This window comes from Macaca thibetana, chromosome 3, assembly GCF_024542745.1.
Source record: "Macaca thibetana thibetana isolate TM-01 chromosome 3, ASM2454274v1, whole genome shotgun sequence".
In the NCBI taxonomy this organism is placed as follows: Eukaryota; Metazoa; Chordata; class Mammalia; order Primates; family Cercopithecidae; genus Macaca; species Macaca thibetana.
This window is the reverse complement of record NC_065580.1, coordinates 39,702,796-39,723,449: the sequence shown is the minus strand read 5'-3', so window position 1 is coordinate 39,723,449 and position 20,654 is coordinate 39,702,796. Positions and strand designations below refer to the sequence as shown.

General features: G+C 34.4%; 1 long non-coding RNA gene across 1 annotated transcript in view; it reads right to left on the bottom strand.

The window, feature by feature from the left end:
• The window catches only part of LOC126951189 (uncharacterized), a 29,916-nt gene extending 10,209 nt beyond the window's left edge, over positions 1 to 19,707 (bottom strand). Inside the window, exon 1 of the long non-coding RNA XR_007724380.1 lies at positions 19,620 to 19,707. This is a non-coding gene — a long non-coding RNA (uncharacterized LOC126951189). The remainder of the gene's footprint in view (positions 1 to 19,619) is intronic.
• Between the last annotated feature and the right edge of the window lie 947 nt (positions 19,708 to 20,654).

The following is a 20,654-nucleotide window of genomic DNA, read 5'->3' as shown; positions in this document are numbered from 1 at the left end:
TATGTGCATATATAGTATTATATTCAAAAGAAAAAAATTATCATTAAATTCAGAAACTTATAAATTATTTGTAATTTGTAACACATTTAATAAATGAATTTGTAATAAATTTCTAATAAAAAGTGTTCTTCATGATATAATGATAAAGAGATGTAAAATTAGGTATTAGGCCTGTATTGTACTGAATATTAGTGGAATAATCACAATTAAACAAACTTTGCTTACAAAAAAGATACCAATGCTGTTGTTTCAAATATTTAATTATTAAGGAATTAAATTATTGAACAGGCAATGTCTTACCTGTTTCTAGATACACTGCAATGAAAGCAGAAGCAAGTTACAAATGCAGACTGTAAATGGACAATATTTAGACAATGTTAATGGCTGGAGCGTTTAGAAATCTTCATGAAAGTGGTGTATAAATTGGTGCCGTGAAAGATGTATGGAATTCCAACAAGCAAATATGAGAAAAAGGAGCATTTTCACAATTATAGGTGGAGAGAGAAGTGTAAACAGAACCACAAAGACAATTGTAATATGTATGAAGTTGGAAAAGTAAATAGAGACAAGGTTGTGAAAGGCCTAGAGCCAACTTTATCAGTCAGGATTCAATTAGAAAAACAGAAACAATGTGATTATTTTAGTAATAGGCCTCACCAAGTTGCAGAAAAAAAGAAAAACAACTGGGGTGGTAACAATCAAGAAGATAACTTGGAGAATAATTGTAAAGTTAGCAACTATTTCAGAAACACTGACACGTGTGGGCATGTCTGAACTTGCAGGGAATTCTGGAAAGACAGCCATGTTCAGCTGCCAGAGTAAGACCATGAATTGAGTCTGAATAACTGCTAGCTGCTGTTGTTCAGCAGGGCTGACAACTGGTAAGGAGAGCTGTCATGGAATGGAGAAGACAAAGGACAAGAATAAGAACAGTACTACTGTGTCTGTATGTACACATACCTAATATGATGACCTTCAGGAAGGAGTGCCTGTTACCCCACTTGCTGGCTACTGTTCTGCTTCTGTTTTCCAAATTCTGTTCAACGTTAACTTTTGGTCAACTCTAGCAGAGAACCATGTGGTGAATGGGGATTCCAGGAAATATAGTCCAATGTAAACAAGTGACAGAGTATAAACTGCCACACCATTCTTATGCCTCTTGGCTTTACACATCATGCATTGGAGTCCTCAGAGATATTGAGAACAGGAGTGAAAAGATGAGATTTTGTTTTGTCTGAGGCCATAAAATTGTTTTTAAGAGTGATAAACTGGAAGTTAAAAAAAATTGCAAACGTTTTTTTCAGCCCTCTAGGTAGAAATGGTACAGTCTGAACTAAGACAATGACAATAGGCATGAGAAAGAGAAGACACATTTGAGTCTTGCAAGAGGCTACATTGACCGGACAAGCGTTGATTGGTTAGAGGAGATAGAGGAGGTGGAGAGTAGATAGAGCGTGCACAGTATTTAGCTTGGTGTTTGCAAGTGTGATATAAATGTCAAAAAAATACTGTACTAGGCAGGTTAAAGGAACAGAAAACTTGACATTCAGGACTACTGCAATCAGAGAAAGACTGAAAATCAACTTCACTGTAACAAAAGGTAGAGAGTTTTCAAGAGCTGTGGTTAGTTAGTGGAAAAGTAGTGGAAGACATTAAGGAGAAGGATGGTCAATGTGAATAGTATATCCGTATTTTTTAATTGCCACTTATTGAAATTAGGTTCCCACCCTCCCAGAAGAGACTGGGAGATCTGGGTTCTATCTGTTTTGATAGTTATATATCTCAGGTTCTTGAGAAAAGACGCAATATCAAATATGTGAAGAAGGCACCTTGCTTCCCCTTTGTCTTCTGCCATGAGTGTAAGGTTCCTGAGGCTACCCCAGCCATGCTGAACTGTGAGTTAATTAAACCTTTTCTCTTTATAAATTACCCAGTCTTGGGTATGTCTTTACAACAATATTAAAGCAGATTAATACAGTTTATATATACGATATGTCTGCCAATATAGGCTGAGGTTATAGTAGAGGTTATGTATAAATATATATATATATTCATATAACCTATACTCATATATATTTGTAAGTATATATTTTATATATAACCTATATAAATATATCTTTATATATATCTCTCTCCCAACCTCTCTCTCTTTATATATACATGATATACATGCATACACACACATCTGTAGGTATATATATGTGTGTGTGTGTGCATATGTGTGTGTATATATATACACACACAAAATAAACACTCTGTATATATGTATACAGAGAGGTTGGAAGACATATATATATATTATATAAAGGAGTAGAAAAGTGCAAGCATGCAGAGCTAAAAGGATGAAAAATATAGAAAAATAGAAAAATTACAGAAAATGTGAGATTTATGAGATTGATTCAATTCTAGAAGTATATCAGAAAAAAGAGAAAACATATAATATTTAGAAAAATGTAGAGTCACTTGTGTTGCTTTAACTATTCATTTTTGCTCAGTGCCTATACCCACCTGTCCTTTGAGACCTAGCACAATGTTTCTGAATACTTTAACAAGTGCTTTGCCATAGACCAGAGAAAAACAAACCACATAAGAAGGGGGGTGGAAGTATACGAGTTTTTGCCTCAAATGGTCAGTTTTCTGCAATGACACTCCTTTGAGGCTCTACATTTAGACATTACATAGAGAAATTAGTCCACTATTTATGATCATTATTTTAGTCATTATTACCTTCTAAATAATTTTAATCCCAAATATGCTTTTAGATCTGTCACAGAAGTGAGTACAAGCCTTTACTAAATTAATATCATTTGAATTCTACAGTTTTGAAAGAGCTAATTAATTTTACAAGAAAATTACAGGGATTCTGTGAATTGTTTTCCTGAGTAGAGTAATAGATCAAATCTGTTAAAATTTTTAAAGGACCAATTTTTGGTAAGAGAAAAACAATACAAATGTAATTTTTAAAAAGAAATGTTACCCTCACTATTGTTGGACTTGTATCTCTGCAAAATATGCTGAGATTTTGATTTGTCTTCACATTTGCTAGGTAATTATATGGTTGCTTTTAGGAATAATAAATTCATAAACTTTGAGGTGTTATATAATTTCTCTTTACGTAAAACAGTTTTCAGTACACTTAAATGAAGGGAAAAAGTAAAGGGTTTTGAAAAGAAATGTTTTATAGAGAAACATATCCCAGCAGTCAGAATTAACTTCAAAATCTGGGTTTTGAGTATCTACCTAAGTAGAGGCTGCTATGCAAACAATGATTAAAATAATCATTGACTCATTGTTTCATCATTAATATAAAGGAGAACTGTAAAGAATGTCAATAGTGCAACCTAAACTCCTAGAATGCTGCTACTTTGAGGTGCACCGATATCATTTTGATCCTCTGCAGACCCCCTTCTTTATGCATATGGAAATAACAGCCTTTAGCCAAATATTTAGCTTGTTCCAACAAAGTAGCAACAGAATTTAATCTCAAATCTACATCTCTATGTTTATTGATTTTCATTTCATCCCATTATACTTTCATGTCTTTCAGTAGCTTTATATCTTCTTGTTAGCCCAACATCTCAGGGACATTAAAATATTGTTATTTCATATCTTATAGTCATTATTTCATTTATTTTAAGAAATACATGTTTAATTCTTACAGTTATGGAGGATGAGAAGTCCAAGATGAAGGTGCCAGCAGATTTGATGTCTAGGAAGGGTCTGTTTTCTAGTTCGTAGATGGTGCCCCCTCTCTGTGTCCTCTCATGGTGGAAAGGATGAGGGGGTCTCTCTTGAGCTTCCTAGGAGGGCACTATCCCAATAATTGCAGTTCTTCCTTCATTACCTAATCACCTTCCAAATTCCTCACTTCCTGATACCATCATGTTACAGGTAAGGATTTCGACTTATAAATTTTTAGGGCATGCAAACATTCAGACCATAGCATGCATTATTAATTTAAAATTTTGTAGAAAACTGGGGAGAAAGGAGGAAATCTAATACACGTACAAAGATATAAGAAGTAAAGAATCATTTATTAATTTTATCCAGAATAGGATATCAGGTCTATCATCTCCAAAGACATTGTTTTTGGCTAAAATTAGAAGGTGCATTATGGCTGAATAACTATCAGACTCCTCTCACTCCTGAATTATCTAAACATCTTGCTTTTGTTCTAATTGTTGAAACAGAAAGTTGGCATTCAATAGAACACCCAAGAAAACTTCAGCCCAAAGTTGAGCTCTCCTGGAATTCTTGCAACTCTTATAAGTAAGAAAGTTAAAGTAATTATACTCCCACTCCACAAGAAATTTGGCTGTATTCTTAATATGGCAATATTTTTCTGCCCTAAATTGATCTTAATTGTGTTATTGTTGTTAAAATTTGTAAAAGTAGACCACGTTATGAACATCAAAACAGACCTCCTTTAAAGAAGACTAAAGAAAAGAACAAAAAGCATAAAGGTCATACTTTAAATTCTTTAATTCAGCTGATGGCTATTGTATCTGACAGCACTTATTTTCTACTGGTTGTTATGAAAATTACTGAAATAAGCAACTACTACATGTAAAATTAAATAAAATGTTTTATATAACTACTACATTCTCTCAAAAAGTTTTGCTGATGTTGAAAAAAAATATACAAGACTTTAAGGCAAAGTTTGCTATTCAGATTTGTTTTCTCCATTGTATAACAATTTGGAAATAAGTTATTCATTCTCTCTTTAAACTAAATTACAAAAAATTATAAATAATTACATACAGAGAAAATATAAAACAAAATAAACAGCAGTGGGTACACTAATATCACTTGAAATCTTTAACTCTGTATGATTATATAGCTAACAAAGTTATAGCAGGTTATAAAGTCAGTTTTCTTGTAAGGAATACATTATTACAGAAGTTTTTATGGAACAGCATTTGAATAAAAGAGGAATATTACTTCCATGGGGATTACTTTCTGTCTGTGCAAAACTATTTTGCCCATAATTTTCTTTGGTCCAGTTTTGTTGTTATTGTGGTAAAATACAAATAACGTAAAATTTATCATCTAAACCATTTTTAAGTATACAGTACAGTAGAGTAAAATACACTCATAATGTTGTGCAATAATCATCACCATCCATCTCCAGAATTCTATTCCTCTTGCAAATTTCCATATCCATTAACAATAGATCTACAGTTTATTTTTTCCTCAGCCACTGGCAACTACCATTCTACTTTCTGACTCCAAGATTTTGCATACTCCAAGTACTTTGTATGATTGCAATCATATAATATTTGTCTTTTTTGTTTCTTACTTCATTTAGCACAGTATACTCAAGGTTTATTCATGTTGAAACAAATGTCAAAATTTCCTTTATTTTCCAAGTTGAATAATATTATTGGGTATAATAATGAATGGGTAAACAGAATGAAGTATATACATACAATTAATAATACTGTATACGCTCTTTGGGAGGACGAGACGGGCGGATCACGAGGTCAGAAGAACGAGACCATCCTGGCTAACACGGTGAAACCTCGTCTCTACTAAAAAATACAAAAAACTAGCCGGGTGAGGTGGCGGGCGCCTGTAGTCCCAGCTACTCGGGAGGCTGAGGCAGGAGAATGGTGTAAACCCAGGAGGCGGAGCTTGCAGTGAGCTGAGATCGAGCCACTGCACTCCAGCCTGGGTGACAGAGCGAGACTCCATCTCAAAAAAAAAAATAATAATAATAATAATACTGTATACAATTAATAATATTGTATCTATATGCCACATTCTGTTTACCCATTTATCAGTCAATGATTCTTGGATTGGCCTCCCCCAAATTTTAGCTATTGTGAATAATTCTGCAATAAACCCAGATGTACAAATATCTCCTTAAGAATCTGTTTTCAATACTTTGAGTGTATACACAGAAGTGAAATTGTCAGATCATATTTTAAATTTTTTGAGGAACCATTATACTGTTTTTCACAGTTGCTGTATGATTTTATATTACCACTAACTGGTCACAAGGATTTCAGTTACTACATAGCCACACCAATGCTCCAGTAACTTTTATTTTCTGGGAGAGATATATATATTTTTTTCTGGGATATATATACACACATACATATTTCTGGGATATATATATGTATGTATATATGCACATACATATGTATATATACACATACATATATATATTCCTAATGGGTGGCTTCTCTTTATAATTTCAATTGCATTTCCTTAATGATCCATGAATTTTAGCCTATTTTCATGTGTTTATTAGACATTATATATTTTTCGTTAGAAAAATGACTTCATTAAATAGGGAATCCTTTCCCCATTTCTTGTTCCTCTCAGGTTTGTCAAAGATCAGATGGCTGTAGATGTGTGGTATTATTTCTGAGGACTCTGTTCTGTTCCATTGGTCTATATCTCTGTTTTGGTACCAGTACCATGCTGTTTTGGTTACTGTAGCCTTGTAGTATAGTTTGAAGTCAGGTAGCGTGATGCCTCCAGCTTTGTTCTTTTGACTTAGGATTGTCTTGGCAATGTGGGCTCTTTTTTGGTTCCATATGAACTTTAAAGCAGTTTTTTCCAATTCTGTGAAGAAACTCATTGGTAGCTTGATGGGGATGGCATTGAATCTATAAATAACCTTGGGCAGTATGGCCATTTTCACGATATTGATTCTTCCTATCCATGAGCATGGTATGTTCTTCCATTTGTTTGTGTCCTCTTTTATTTCACTGAGCAGTGGTTTGTAGTTCTCCTTGAAGAAGTCCTTTACATCCCTTGTAAGTTGGATTCCTAGGTATTTTATTCTCTTTGAAGCAATTGTGAATGGAAGTTCATTCATGATTTGGCTCTCTGTCTGTCTGTTACTGGTGTATAAGAATGCTTGTGATTTTTGCACATTAATTTTGTATCCTGAGACTTTGCTGAAGCTGCTTATCAGCTTAAGGAGATTTTGGGCTGAGACAATGGGGTTTTCTAAATATACAATCATGTCATCTGCAAAGAGGGACAATTTGACTTCTTCTTTTCCTAACTGAATACCCTTGATTTCTTTCTCTTGCCTGATTGCCCTAGCCAGAACTTCCAACACTATGTTGAATAGGAGTGGTGAGAGAGGGCATCCCTGTCTTGTGCCAGTTTTCAAAGGGAATTTTACCAGTTTTTGCCCATTCAGTATGATATTGACTGTGGGTTTGTCATAAATAGCTCTTATTATTTTGAGGTATGTTCCATCAATACCGAATTTATTGAGCGTTTTTAGCATGAAGGGCTGTTGAATTTTGTCGAAAGCCTTTTCTGCATCTATTGAGATAATCATGTGGTTCTTGTCTTTGGTTCTGTTTATATGCTGGATGGTGCTGGGAAAATTGGCTAGCCATAAGTAGAAAGCTGAAACTGGATCCTTTCCTTACTCCTTATACGAAAATTAATTCAAGATGGATTAGAGACTTAAATGTTAGACCTAATACCATAAAAATCCTAGAAGAAAACCTAGGTATTACCATTCAGGACATAGGCATGGGCAAAGACTTCATGTCTAAAACACCAAAAGCAACGGCAGCAAAAGCCAAAATTGACAAATGGGATCTCATTAAACTAAAGAGCTTCTGCACAGCAAAAGAAACTACCATCAGAGTGAACAGGCAACCTACAGAATGGGAGAAAATTTTTGCAATCTACTCATCTGACAAAGGGCTAATATCCAGAACCTACAAAGAACTCAAACAAATTTACAAGAAAAAAACAAACAACCCCATCAAAAAGTGGGAAAAGGATATGAACAGACATTTCTCAAAAGAAGACATTCATACAGCCAACAGACACATGAAAAAATGCTCATCATCACTGGCCGTCAGAGAAATGCAAATCAAAACCACAATGAGATACCTTCTCACACTAGTTAGAATGGCGATCATTAAAAAGTCAGGAAACAACAGGTGCTGGAGAGGATGTGGAGAAATAGGAACACTTTTACACTGTTGGTGGGATTGTAAACTAGTTCAACCATTATGGAAAACAGTATGGCGATTCCTCAAGGATCTACAACTAGATGTACCATATGACCCAGCCATCCCATTACTGGGTATATACCCAAAGGATTATAAATCATGCTGCTATAAAGACATATGCACACGTATGTTTATTGCGGCACTATTCACAATAGCAAAGACTTGGAATCAACCCAAATGTCCATCAGTGACAGACTGGATTAAGAAAATGTGGCACATATACACCATGGAATACTATGCAGCCATAAAAAAGGATAAGTTTGTGTCCTTTGTAGGGACATGGATGCAGCTGGAAACCATCATTCTCAGCAAACTATCACAAGAACAGGAAACCAAACACCGCATGTTCTCACTCATAGGTGGGAACTGAACAATGAGATCACTTGGACTTGGGAAGGGGAACATCACACACCGGGGCCTATCATGGGGAGGGGGCAGGGGGGAGGGATTGCATTGGGAGTTATACCTGATGTAAATGACGAGTTGATGGGTGCTGACGAGTTGATGGATGCAGCACACCAACATGGTACAAGTATACATATGTAACAAACCTGCACGTTATGGACATGTACCCTAGAACTTAAAGTATAATAATAATAAAAAATAATAATAATAAATAAATAAATATTCAAAAGGTTAAAAAAAAGAAAGAAAAATGACTTCAAGTCCCTTGCCTATTTTTTGAATTAGGTTTTTACATTTTTTTGTTGTTGTGATTAAGTACATCTCCATATATTCTGGCTATTATTTCCTTATCAGATATATAATTGGCAAATGTTTTCTGCCATTCTGTGGGTTGCCTTTTTACTCTTTGGATGATGTCTTTTGATTTACATTTTTAAAGAAGTTTCATCAACTCCAATTTGTCAAGTTTTTTTCTTTTCTTTTAGTGCCTTTGGTGTCTTATCCAAAATTTTATTGCCAAATCCAATGTCATGAAGCTTTTAGTGTAGGTTTTCCTACCAGATTTTAATAGTTTCAGGTCTTACATTTAAGTTTTCATTCAATTTATGTTAACTTACTTATGTAGTGTTCAGTAAAGACCCAAATAGGCTTTTTTGTTTGTTGGTTGGTTTGTTTGTTTTGGCATATGGGTGTCTACTTTTCCCAGCAACATTTGTTGAATAGACCTGTTCTTTCTCCATCAAACCATCTTGAAACTTTCGTAAAAAATTACTTGACAATATATGAGAGGGTTTATTTATTGATTCTTCATTGTATTTTATTGTTCTGTGTGTCTTTATGCCAATACCACAACGCTTTGATTACTGTCGTTTGTAGTAAATTTTGAAATCAGAAAGTGTGAGTTTTCCAGGTTTGTTCTTTTTCAGGAATGTTTTCGTTTTTTGGAGTGTCTTGAGATTCCATTTGGATTTTAGTAAGGGTTTTTTATTGCTACAAAAAAAAGTTATTGGTATTTTAATAGAGATTACATTAAATATATAGATTGGTTTGGGTAATATTGACAACTTAACAATACTAACTCTTCCAGTCCATGAAAATTAGATATGTTTTCATTTATTTATGTCCTCTTTATTTCAGCAGTGTTTCATAGTTTTTGATAGAAAAGCCTTTCACCTCCTTGGGTTAAGTTTATTCTTAAGTACATATTTTTTTTCTTTTTTGATACAGAGTCTCGCTCTGTCACCCAGGCTGGAGTGCAATGGCGCGATCTCGGTTCACTGCAACCTCCGCCTATTGGGTTCAAGCCATTCTCTTGCCTCAGTCTCCTGAGTAGCTGGGATTACAGGAGCCTGCCACCAAGCCTGGCTAATTTTTGTATTTTTAGTAGAGACGGGGTTTAATTCTCAAGTGTTTTTTAATGCTATTGTCAATGGTATTTTTTTCTTAGTCTCCTCACAAGGTTTATTGTTTGTGCATAGAAGTGTAACTTGTATGTGTGTGTGTGTGTGTTGACTTTGTGTTCTACTACTTTGCTGAGTTTATGTATTATTTCTAACAGTGCATATGTATGTGTTTGTGTGTGTGTGTGTGTGTAACACTTAAGAGTTTTCTACATATTAGATAATATAACCTATGAACATAGATAATTTTACTTCATTCTTTCCAAATTGGATGACTTTATTTCTTTTACTTGTGTAAATGCTCTGGCTAGAATTTCCAGTGTTGAATTGAATAGAAGTGGCAAAAATGAGCATATTTGCCTTATTACTAATCTTAGAAGAAAAACTTTCAATGTTTCATTACTTAGTAGAATGCTCATTGTGAGATTTTTGTATGTGACTTTTATTATATTGAAGTAGTTCTACTTGTGCTTTATTGAATGTTTGTCCCATGTGAGGGTGTATTTTGTCAAATACTTTCTTTGCAACAAATTAGAGTATAATGTGCATTTTCAAAATTCTGTTAATATGGTATATTACATTGATCAATTTTTGTGTATTGAACCCCTCTTGCATTCTGGAAATAAATCCCATATTGTCATGGTATATAATACTTTTAAATTGTGCTAAGTTCAGTTTATTAGTATTTTGTTGAGAAGTTTGCATAAATATTTATTTAAAAACTTTGATTTTTTTCCTTTAGTGCATTTGGTATCACAATAATGCTAGCCTCATAGAATAAATTAAGACGTGTTCCCCCCTCTTCATTGTTTTGGAAAATTTTGAGAAAATATCTTGTTCTTGTTTACGTATTTTGTAGACTTCACCAGTGATTACATCAGGTCCAGGACTTTTCTTTGTCAGAACATTTTAAATTGCTAATTCATTCTCCTACTTTTTATAGTTGTATTCCTTTTCTTTTTATTTCTTCATGATTTAGTCTTGATAAAATTTGTGTTCTGGGAATTTATTCACTTTGTGTAGGCTATCCAGTTTTTTAGCACACAATTGTTCATAGTACTCTCGTGATCCTCTTAGTTTTATGGAATAAGTAGTAGTCTCCCCTCTTTCATTTCTGATTTTAAGTCTGCTATTTTTTATTTTCTGTAACTTGATTCTTCTGTCTCTTTGTTTAGTCCATCTGGGTAATGATTTGCCAATTTTGTTGAACATTTCGAAGTATTATCTCTGGGTTTCATTGATATTCTCTATTTTTTCCACTCTCTATTTAATTTGCCTCTACTCAATTCTTTATTCTTATCTTTACTTTTCCTAATTGTGGATTTAATTTGTTTTCCTTTTACTATTTTCTTAAATTTTAAAGTTACATTGCTGATTTGTGATCTCTCTCTTTTTTTTACTGTAAGAATTAAAAGCTATACATTTCCCAGTTGGCACTGATTTTGTCATGTCCCAAAAGTTTTAGTAGGTTATGTTTTTAAGTTTAATTATCTCTGAAGTATTTTCTAATTTCCCTTGTGATTTTTCTTTAATATTTTGTTTGTATAATTTTTAAATAATTTCTAAATATTTATAAATTTTTCATTTTCCCTTATATTTTTTATTTCTAAGTATATTCTTCTGTTGTGGTTAGAGAAGATAATTTGTATGATTCTATATATATTTAAATCAATTGAGACTTAATTTGTGGCCTAAATTGTGGTCTGTCCTGGAAAATGTTCCTTGTACACTTGAGAAAATTGTGTATTATATTGTTGTTGGCTACAGGATTATTTAAGTGTTTGTAAGATCTATTTGGCTTATTATGCTGTTTAACTCTTCTATTTCCTTATGAATTTTCTGCCTGGTTATTCTATGCAATATTGAGGGTGGGATATTAAAGTCTATTATTACTATAGAACTATCTATTTCTGTCCTCAATTCAGTTATTGCTACATACATATTCATGGTCTGCTATTAGGTGCATATAAGTTTATAATTGGCATTTTTATCTTCCTGTATTTAACCTTTTATCAAAACATAATATCTTTATTTGTCTCTTGTTAACTGTTTTGGTTTAAAGTATATTTTTTTCTCACATTAGTATAACCATCCTTGTTCTCTTTTGGTAACTATTTGCATGGAATATACTTCTCCCTCCTTTTATTTTCAATCAATTTGTGTCTTTAGATCTAAAATGAGTCTTTTTTTATACAGCACATAGTCAACACTTGTATTTTTACTCTGTTTTTTGATTGAAGAGTTTCATCCATTTATATTTAAAGTTATTACTAATAAGGAGGGAGTTTTATGTCTCATTTTACTATTTACTTTCTATATGCCTTATAGCTTTTTTGTCCCTCATTTCCTACATTAACATATTTATTTGTGCTTAGTTGATACTGAACATTGGAAGGTCATGTGCTTTGACCCTATCCCCACCAAAATCTCATCTTAAATTCCCACATGTTGTTGGAGGGAACAGCTGGGAGGTAACTGAATCCTCGGGGCTGGTCTTTCCCATGCTGTTAGTGAATAAGTTAGCATGATAGTGAATAAGTCTCATGAGAACTGATGATTTTATAAGGGGAAGTTTCCCTACACAAGTTCTCTCTTTGCCTGCCACCATCCATGTAAGACGTGACATACTCCTCCTTGCCTTCTGCCATGATTGTGAGGCCTCCCCAGCCCCATGGAACTGTGAGTTCATTAAACCTCTTTTTCCTTATAAATTACTGTCTTGGGTATGTCTTTATCAGCAGGATGAGAACAGACTAATACAGTAAATTGGTACCAGTACTGTGGGGCACTGTTGAAAAGATACCTGAAAACATGGAAATAAATGACTTTGGAACTGCGTAACAGACAGAGGCTGGAACAGTTCAGAGGCTCAGAAGGAGACAGAAAAACATAGGAAAGTTTGGAACTCTCTAGAGACTTGTTGAATGGCTTTGACTAAAATGCTGATAATGATAGCAACAATGAAATCCAGGCTGAGGTGTTCTCAGATGAGATGAGAAACTTATTGGGAACTGGAGCAAAGGTGGCTCTTGTTATGTTTTAGCAAAGAGACTGACAGCATTTCATCCCTGCTCTAGAGATTTGTGGAACTTTGAACTTGAGAGAGTTGATTTAGGGTATCTGGCAGAAGAAATTTCTAAATAGCAAAGCATTCAAGTGGTGACTTGGGTGCTGTTAAAGACATTCAGTTTTAAAAGGGAAGAAGAGCATAACATTTTTGAAAATTTCCAGCCTGACAATGTGATAGAAGAAAACTGATTTTCTGAGGAGAAATTCAAGCCGGCTGCAGAAATTTGCATAAGTAATGAGAAGCTGAATGTTAATCCCCAAGAAAATGGGGAAAATATCTCCAGGGCATGTCAGAGATTCTTGTAGCAGCCCCTCCCACCACAGACCCAGTGGGCTAGGAAAAACAAAATGGTTTTGTGGGCGGGTCACAGGGTCCCTCTTCTGTGTGCTGTATAGGGAATTGGTGCCCAGTGTCCTAGTCACTCCTGCCATGACTAAAAGGGGTCAAGAACAGCTCGGGTTGTGGCTTCAGAGCATGCAAGCCCCATGCCTTGGCAGCTTCCACATGATATTGAGCCTGTGGGTACACAAAAGTGAAGAACTGAGGTTTGGGAATCTTGGCCTAGATTTCGGAGGATATGTGGAAATGCCTGGATGTCCAGGCAGCAGTTTACTGCAGGGACGGGGCGCTCATGGATAACCTCTGCTAGAGCAGTGCAAAAATGAAAATGTGGGGTCAGAGCCCTCACAGAGAGTTCCTAGTGGGGCATCATCTAGTTGTGCTGTGAGAATAGGGCCACCGTCTGTCCTTCAGACCCCAGAATGGTAGATCAAGCAACAGTTTGCACCATTTTCCTAGAAAAGACAAGGACATTCAATGCCAGCCCATGAAAGCAGTCCATAGGGAGGCTGTACCCTGAAAAGCCACAAGTGCATAGCTGCCTAAGACCATATGGAACCCATCTCTTGCATCAGCATCACCCAAATAATACATGAGGTCAAAGGAGATGATTTTGGAGCTTTAATATTTGACTTCCCCAGTGGATTTTGGACTTGCATGGGGCCTGTAGCCCCTTTGTTTTGAACCACTTCTCCTATTTGGAATGGCTATATTTACTTAATGCTTTTACGTTTATTGTATCTAGGAAGTAGCTAACTTACTTTTGATTTTATAGGCACAAAGGCAGGAGGGACTTGCCTTGTCTCAGATGAGACTTTAGAGTGGACTTCTGAGACTTCTGAAATGAGTTAAAACTTTGGAGGAGTGTTGGGAAGGCATGATTGGTTTTTAAATGTGAGGACATGAGATTTGGGAGGGACCAGGGTTGGAATGATGTAGTTTGGCTCTTTCTCAATCCAAATCGTATCATGAATTCCCATGTGTTGAGGGAGGAAGCTGGTGGGAGGTAATTGAATCATGGGGGCGGGTCTTTCCTATGCTATTCTCATGATGGTTAATAAGTCACAAAATCTGATTTATTTATTTATTTATTTATTTTATTTATTTATTTTTGAGACAGAGTCTCACTCTGTTGCTCAGGCTGGAATGCAGTGGTGTGATCTTGGCTCACCGCAACTTCTACCTCCTGGGTTCAAGCAATTCTCCTAACTCAGCCTCCCGAGTAGCTGGGCCTACAGGTGTGCACCATCAAGCCTGGCTAATTTTTTTTATTTTTTGTCCAGATGGGTTTTTGCCATGTTGGCCAGGCTGGTCTCAAGTTCCTGACCTCAGGTGATCCAACAGCCTTGGCTTCCCAAAGTGCTGGGATTATAGGTGTAAACCACCACACCAGGCAAAGTGACATATTCTTGATGCTCCCTATATTACAGTCTTCTCAGAAATTTCATCATAATTTTCTTTAAATCTAACAAAGACATTTTTCTTCTTAGGTAGAAAAATGATATTTTTATAATCAGCAATATGTATAAATTTCTTTTTTTATATTTTTTGATTATATATTTCTCTCTCTCTCTCTCTCTGTGTGTGTGTGTGTGTGTGTGTGTGTGTGTGTGTGTATACATGTAGGAAGGTATTTGGTATGTGTTTTAATATGACATACCCAAGCTTCAGTTTCAACTTATATGAGTTTTATTATCTTCCTCTTTGCTGAATAGCTTCTCAACTTTCTAAACAAAAGCTCTGTCCAATGTCAGTTAAGTTGTTTGAAATAAGTTCTCTTGCATACAGTGAAAACAGCATCATTTCAGCATTCAGCCATATAGAAGAAAACCATTATTCCTAGTAACTGCACGTTTTTTAAATTCTTATTCTTCATAATGAGTTACCTGTACACAACTATCCTTTCCAACTCATTGTCTCACGGAATTTGGCAGGTTTTCTTTCTAAAATGACTGGTTAAATAACTTGTAATGAACTTTAAATATTGCATACTCCTCTAGGAAAGAAATTTATGCATCTTTTACTACTCAAAATAAAATTCAAAGTCATTTAGCTTTCAGAGATATAGTGGCAATTGTAATTGAGAAACAGCTGTATTTCTATTAATTTATTCTAAAATATTTGCTAAATATCTAAAAAATGTTAGACTAAAAAATTCATACATTGGAAATTAATGCCAAAGTATCTTTGATATTAGCTATGACATGGAGATCACCCACCATTTATTTCTGCATGCTTGGTAAGTAGTGAATATTTAGCATCATAGACCCTACATGGTTTAAGCTATATTAGGTATGTGGTAGATATGAATAAGCCTGTGTTCCACAAATAATCACTTTTTCATGCCTTCATCCTCATAGTTACATTAACTGTGCCAGATATGAAGAGCTTCATACTTCTTAGTGACTTTTCAATACAGATTAAGTTAGAATTACAAATGTTTATCCCTACAAACAGTGCAGTTATAATCATAACACAATATCCAAAGTCCAGGAGATTTAAGCTAATGAAGAAGGATCTCAATGCTTTTTCATTAAAGGTAGGTATAAAAATACAAATTTTATGTTTGGATGAGATACATTCTCAAAACTGAGTGAAAACAGATTCTAGACTAGCACAAGAAATTTCTTTGGTATTTTTGCTATCACATATATAAATACTGTGTAAATTCAGTAGCATTCTGGAGATACCATTTCCAGATCTATGATGAACAAAATAGCATAATTAACATTTAGCGATATTTTCATATTTCAAAAATGGATACAGATCTTCATTTTAATGAGTAACAACTTTCCTCAGGAATTCATGGAAAAATCCTCCATGCTATGAACTAAAAAAATCTCCTTATCTAAGTGGTGAGACATAATAAACAAATCAGAGGTTTTAGAAAGAATGGTTAAGAAAGAAAGAAAGAAAGAAAGAAAGAAAGAAAGAAAGAAAGAAAGAAAGAAAGAAAGAAAGAAAGAAAGAAAGAAAGAAAAGGAAGGATGGAAGGAAGGAAGGAAGGAAAAAAGAAAAGAAAAGAAAAGAAAAGAAAAGAAAAAAGAAAAGAAAAGAAAAGAAAAGAAAAGAAAGCAAGCCTCTAATGAGACTTTTTTTTTTATTTTTATTGCAATTGCCTGGATAACCTTTTTAGTTGCTATTGAGTAGTTTTCTGTAACAGACAAAAATTTCTAGCAAAATTGCTATGCCTTTAAGCTGTTGGGTATATGTCTTCTAAATTCCTATTTATCTCATGGGAAACAGTGTTGTGCCAGGGGCGCTTAAGACTGCTTTAGATTCTATGAGCTAGGAGGATTCACAGGACTTAGATACTGTTACACTTACGGTTACCATTTATGACACCACAAATATACAAATTAGAATAAACAAAGAGAAAAGGCATATGGAGAGAAGTTCAGGTCAAAGCAGCACACATTTCCAGGTATTCTCATTCAGTGGAGGCATACAAGGAAAGGGCCTGATTCTCCCAGGAATTCTGTGTGAAAACATACACAAAGTGTTGCCAACCATGGAATTTCACTACGTCTTGATGTCCAGGCTTTTACTGTGAGTCATATAAACATGGAATGTCTGCACGACTGGCCTTACTCAGACTCCAGAACCCCTTTATCTGGGGGGGGGGGGGGGGGGGAGGAGGGAACAAAAAAAAACCTTTACCTTTATCTAGGGTAAAAACAGGCATTCGCCATAAATCACATTTATTAGCATAAACTGTCCTGTTATACTGGTCATTGTACATCTACAGCTTCAGGTTTACAAAGATATATTCACCTTTAATCATATATTTAGCATAAACTCTCTGGTCAAAATAGTACAGCATAGCCCAAGGATTCAGAAATATGAAAACACTCTTAACAGGTAGAATATTCTAAAGGCTCAGCCATCTAAGGATCAGTGAGAAATACAAGCTTTTCTTAGAAATTTGCAGGGTTGGAGAAACCCAGGTCTGCTGCTGCATTAACCCTTTCCTGTACAGCCCATCCTTCTGGTCTTGGCTGTTTTCCAGCAAAATACCCTTGGCTGTTTTCCAGGAAAATGATCATACTTTTCTGAGCATCTACATTTAGTAGAGCGTTTATATAACAGAGATAACAGTAAAAGCAGCCTGGTGAATTAACCCTTTCTTGCACAGGTAGTTAGAATTTTTTCTTGCCAGGAAAGCTTACCATTGTAACAGCTTTGCCTTTTAACACTGAAATTAGTGTACTATTGTGCATTGTACTATTGCTTGGGAAGTCACTGAAGCATAGCTGTATTTGTTAAAGCATCAGCTAAAATACCTGGAAGCAATACATGAACCAAAAGAAACATACTGAAATGTGTTGCTATGTGGCTACCCATGCAACACACAGAAAGAAATTTAAGAAGGTATTGCATATTAAAAGTGGCTGTCGTATAATAGAAAGCATGGACTTAGATGGAAGATCTTGTAATTTATAGTTGTGTAAGTAAGTAGAATCTGGTGTGGGACTTTTTAACTTTTCAGTGAAATTTAGATTTAGAGTTTTCCATGACTATGAAAATAATCCTTTTATATGCTTTGTTAAAATTGGCAATACTATAGCAAAATATATTGTTCGTAAATGCTCTGTTCTTGGGTGACTAATAGGAACAAAATAAGCCTCGTAAACCTGCCCAATTCTATTTCATATATTTTGTTTCTTCTCTGGGCAATAGATTTTTTGCACATACAATATAATCTATAAGCTCATGGATCAAATAAGCCATTTCAATCTGGGTCTATCCAAATATTAAGAAATTCTTATATTAAAGTTCCAGTTTTTGATTTGTACTGTACAAGATCATCCTGGGTCATGCTGAGAGTAAGCATGTGGAATGCATAAAGCTTATAGTAGCCTTTATTATCTGAAAAACAAAAAATAGCCCACTAACATTAATAGATAAAAGCATCCTAAAGTAACAAAAGTTGTATATATTCCCAAGATTATTTATCAGTCTTTACATATGATTAGGCTTCTATATATCCTGAAAAAAGTACAAATATAAACAGATATTCAAACAAGTAGTGTAAATTATAACTAAAATAAACTTTTAAATGCCATCACTTTTGCATTTTGCTTTTTTAAAAAAATTTAGATCTAATAAACAAAATAAAATGCATAGATCTTAATCAATTCTATGAGGTTTGGAAACTGGAAGCACCTATTACTCACCTGTTTAAGACCTAATTATTATATTAATAACATAAATAAAATAATTCCATTCTACCTGAAACCCTTGGGATTCCTTCTAGTATGCAACTTCATAAACTTGTTTTAACACATAACAATTTGGATAATTCCTCAAAATACTTTTTGAATTTATATATTAACAAAGTTTATTAGCAATTACCAACAGATAAATAAAGAGGTTTTTTATAAGATGAACAGGTAGTGATAAAGATGAATAGACTGATGCTCTAACAACCTAAGGATTTCAAGAAAACTGTATGCTTTATCTATATTTGTAATTCTATTCTCGACAAATAACCCATATAAAGATAAGATGATAGTGAAAATATGAAATGAAAAATAAGATAATTTAGGCTTAAAATGAAGTCATATCCATTTTCATGACATCTAAACTATCTTTTTGAATTGATCTTAATATTTTATTCTGTTTATTTGCATGTATCATTTATTTTGATCATTAAAGCATTATTAAATCCATACTTTATATCAGTGAATTTTATTTTCTTAAAGTAAGGCATTCGAAACAAAATTGTTAAAGAAAAACTACAATAAAAAAAGTGTATCCCACATAGTTGTCTCACATTAACATTTTCCCATATGTTTGTATCTTTGTTCTTTAATATAATCCAGAAAGTCTACATCTGGAAGGTGCTAATTCCCAGATCCACATTTCAAAGCAAGGCAAATTAAGGTGCTAATTGCAGAAACTTAATTTCAGGGAGTACAGTTATCACCACACATTTAGAAATACGAACATTACATAAAGAGGGAAATGTCACTAGATTTCATTTAGAAATAAAAGCATTCTAGAACGTTTTGGAGGTTTCTTTGCATTTTATAAATAATTCAATACAAATATTAGAGAATTCTAGTTTCTACTTTGAGATATGAAGACCTTGTAATTTGCTGTTTTTATTTTCATAACAAGAAAAAAGCTAAACACGCTGAAAATCAACAACTCATCTTAGATTCTTCTGAAAATTGAAGAGAATTAATAAACCACTGTCCTGAAAACTGAAGAGAAAAGCAGATACAGAGAATCACAGCTTACTCGAAATAGAAACCCAGGAGCAGAAATCTACTCCTGGAGCCAGTACTAGTAGAAACACTTACATTCTCATACAATTTGAGTGCTTAGTGTGGTCTAGCTTGAGAGTTAAAAACACCAGGAGACTTAGTGTTAGAGGGAGCCCCAAATTTTCATAAATTTTACCTCCAGGAACTCCACCAGATTTTTGTGCTGAAGATTAGTGAAGAAATCCCATTATGCTTCCAATGGGGAAAGAGAAAGCATGGCAATTTTGAAATACACACCGAACTTTCTGTTCTCCAACTGCCCTCAAGGGAAAATACACAAGCCTAACTATTGTGGGAAAAAGGAAGTACCTAAGTTGAGGCCGGTCTACCCTTCCCAGATCAACTTCCTGTATCAACTGAGTTTCAGACAAGGAGATCAAAGAAGCATTTATGAAGGTAACAGCTCAGACACACAGGCCCACTGAAATATCTGGACATAATAAAAGGATTATAGAGCATTTTCCTTTTCTTCACCTTTCACCACAATACTAATAGTGCTACTGTATAAAACAGGGGATTATAGCTGAAAGAATTTCAAGTGTCAGACTATACATCAGGAAGTTTTGTTTCTAGTAAGACCTAAAGACCACAGGGGGAACAAAAAAGAACACCTGAGGGTATTAAAGTCTCAGGCAGCAACAGCTCTAGAAAACTATAATCACAAGTTACCTCCTAGGAAGTTGTCCATAATCTCTCACAATAAAGACCTATTTTTCTTAGTTTCTATTATCAAATACATCATGTCTGACTTTCAACCAAAAATTACAGGGCATGCTAACAGGCAAACACACGCGCGCACGCACCTGCACACACACACACACACACACACACAAAGAAAATGCCAACAACAAAACATCTCTGGAGAGATAGATCAACCTACAGAACCAGACTCAGACATGACACAAATTTTGGAATCACCACAGCGGTAATTTCAAGTATCTATGTATAATATGCTAAGAAATCAAATGAAAAATGTGGTGAACATGCAAGGATAGATCAACTCTTCAGAAAGAGTGCAACTCTAAGAAAGAATCTTCACATGCTAAAAATAAAAAATATATAAGGAAAATATGCTTTTCATGGAAATAACACATTGAATTGTGTCTAAGGAAAGAATCCGTAGGCTTGAAAATGGCAATGGAAACTTCTCAAACTTAAATGCAAAGAAAAA